Genomic DNA, 2,940 nt, shown 5'->3' with positions numbered 1-2,940 from the left:
GAGCTAGCCTAGAGGAGGGAGTGGTGGGCCACTCATGCAGGCCCCACCTTGATGTATATATAAAATCCAAGCCGTCCATTTTGTTCCCCATCTCATTTTAGGCGTTGAGCCGAAAAATGAAGTTGATCCCCTTCCTTAGCGGGCCATACCATAGGAAACAAGTTTCCTACCTTTGATTTACTCCCTGATGCTCCGGTACATTTGAAACAAGACTCTATGGGTTTGTATCGAGCCACAGGGACTGATGGCTGGTGTGGATCTTACTGAAGCTGGCCCCGCCTAGGAAAAACCGCAGAAAAACGGCTTTTCAAAAAAAAAAAGAAAGGAAGGAGAAGCAGCAGCGTTGCTGCTGCCGTCAGAAGACGCAGGCAGCGCCTGCGGCTGCGCTGCCGCTGACGGACGAGCGAGCGGGTGGGCTGCCAGTCTCGGCCCCGCTGTGGGCCCCATCTTGATGCCGTTCGACCATCTAAACCGTGCATTTGATGGGTCCCCATGGACCAACCGTCCATCCCAAAAATCCGCCTTATACGGAACTCATGTGGGCCATACCATTTAAAATCATGTAAAGACATGTCTAAGCATATAAAAACACTTGGTGGGGCCTACCTGAAACTTGGATGCGGTTGAAACTTGGTCTGTACCCTTAGCCAAGTGGGGCACACATAATGAGCGGGCTGGATTTGTGGACCACATTATGGTGGGCCCTCTGTCCATGTGATATATATATATATTTATATATATATATATATATATATATATATATATATATATATATATATATATATATATTTATACATATGTAAATAAATAAAATAAAATAAAATAAAATCAGCACGGTGGGCTTCTGACCGTGTTATGGTGGGCCCAACCCACGGTTCGTGTGACCTTACGAATAGTTTGGGTGGAAAATAAACATTCACAGTGGGCCCCAGTCCAATGGGCCCATTTTGTATGGAAATAAATATTACGGTGGGTGCTATCTAGGCCCACGTGACCTTGGCCCATTTGGATGGAAACAAATATCACAGTGGGTCCTATCCAGGCCCACATGACCTTATGAATAGATTGGATGATAAATAAATAATTTGGTGGGCCCTACCCTGGTCCACATGACCTTATGAACAGTGGTTGGAAAATAAACATTATATTGGGCCCTAGGCAGGGTGGAAAAAACAAGCATTATGGTGGGCCCCACTTATGTATGTAAACTACACCCTCCATTAGTGTGGGCTCCATCATGATGCATGTGTTTCATCCAACAGTCCAACCGTTTGGAGATAAATTAAGGCCCATTATGGAGGCCCATCTTCATGCATTAGTGGTCCTTGTTGAGGCCCACCTTGATTTGTATTAGGCCCATATTATGAGGCCCATTGAGGCCCACCTTGATATAGATATGGGGCTCATGTTATGTAGCCCATTTGATGTATTTGGGTCCTTGGGTCAAGGCCCAATTAGATGTACAAAAGGCCCATTATAATATGTGATTCATGGAAGGCCATTCCTTGGGAGCAATGTTGGTTTGATGTCCACATTAAATGGATAATGTTGGTTAAATGTCCGCATTATAACTCTCCCTAAGGCCCACTGATAGGCCCAAAATTATGGTAAGAAGGCCGCCTAGGGTCATCTCCATTATATCTAGAGCCCATCTCTTTATACATGTTTAGTATAGATCCATGATTCATGATCATTCGCATCATATGTATGCCTGATATGAGGAGTGACCGATCATATCATATGCCTTTGGACAGACTGTTTATGGGCTCCCTGATAGGCGGAGTTGCCTCATATAAGTGCATGGTATATACAGGACTGTTGCATGACTGATAGTGTGACTCATGCACTTGCATTTATGTGATTGTAGTTACTGTATGCCCTAGCGACATCAGGGCCATAACCTCTACAGACACATCGTGGATGGCAGGATTGGATACCGGAAATATTTGGTTTTAGCATACGGGCGACATAGACGTCCCTGGGTGAAAATTCCTAAACCCGATGGTACCAGAGGATGACTCCAATGTCGAGACCGAGTGGATATATGAGCGCATGAGGGCCGAATACTAGGAGGTCGCGTCTCCCACTGTGTCGTGGTCGGTTGGAAAGGAGTGTGGCCTTACTCGCCCGAGGGTAGGGGGCAATACTAGGCTGAGTTTGACCAGCTCGCGAATGGGTCCGCTATCGACGTGCCGGATAGGTATTGGCAGACTATTGGTCAGGCGGATAGTGAGGTTTCTTACGATCACTTGGGCTGTGCGACTAGGAGAGCGACAGTGCCATTTGGAGTGTATTGAACCCCGGTGATTATCCAGAATGAGAACTGTACTGATACATGTTGAGGATTGGCATGCTTGAGTTGCATCTTGCATCGCATGGCCATGTTATGGCCGATAGCATTCATATCTTGCACTGCATAGCCTTGGTACGGCTGATTGCATTCATGTGCTCATCACCATGGTTCCGCATCACTCTGACCTTGCATTTTGAGCACGCTTATATTGCACACACACTTACACCACCCCTCTAAGCTTTCTATAAGCTTATGCACGATTGATGCGTGCAGGTGACGCCAGGACGCAGTCATAGCCTCGTCGCAGCCGAGCTTTTGCTTCTGGAGTTTTGCTTCTTTTGTTACATTGTATTTTCCCTTTCTGTTGTATTGTACAAAAAGTTTTTGATCATAGTGGATTTTGTGATGGTGTTCTTGTGGTTATTGTTTGTGGGTTATGCTTTTGTTATGCTTATTATGAATCAGACTGATGATTTGAAACCCTCCTTGTAGTATTCCAGGATCGGAACCTGGTGAATGGGTATCGGGATCCGAGAACGGGGTTCTACGGAGGCTGTCGGCGCCGGATTCGGCGATCGGAAATTTTGTGAGCCCGGTTTCCGAGTTCGGGGCGTGACATTCATACTTTTAAAAAATTGTTGATTTGT

The sequence above is a fragment of the Magnolia sinica genome, chromosome 18 (genome assembly GCF_029962835.1).
Source record: "Magnolia sinica isolate HGM2019 chromosome 18, MsV1, whole genome shotgun sequence".
In the NCBI taxonomy this organism is placed as follows: domain Eukaryota; kingdom Viridiplantae; phylum Streptophyta; class Magnoliopsida; order Magnoliales; family Magnoliaceae; genus Magnolia; species Magnolia sinica.
Note: the sequence above shows the minus strand (reverse complement) of the source record.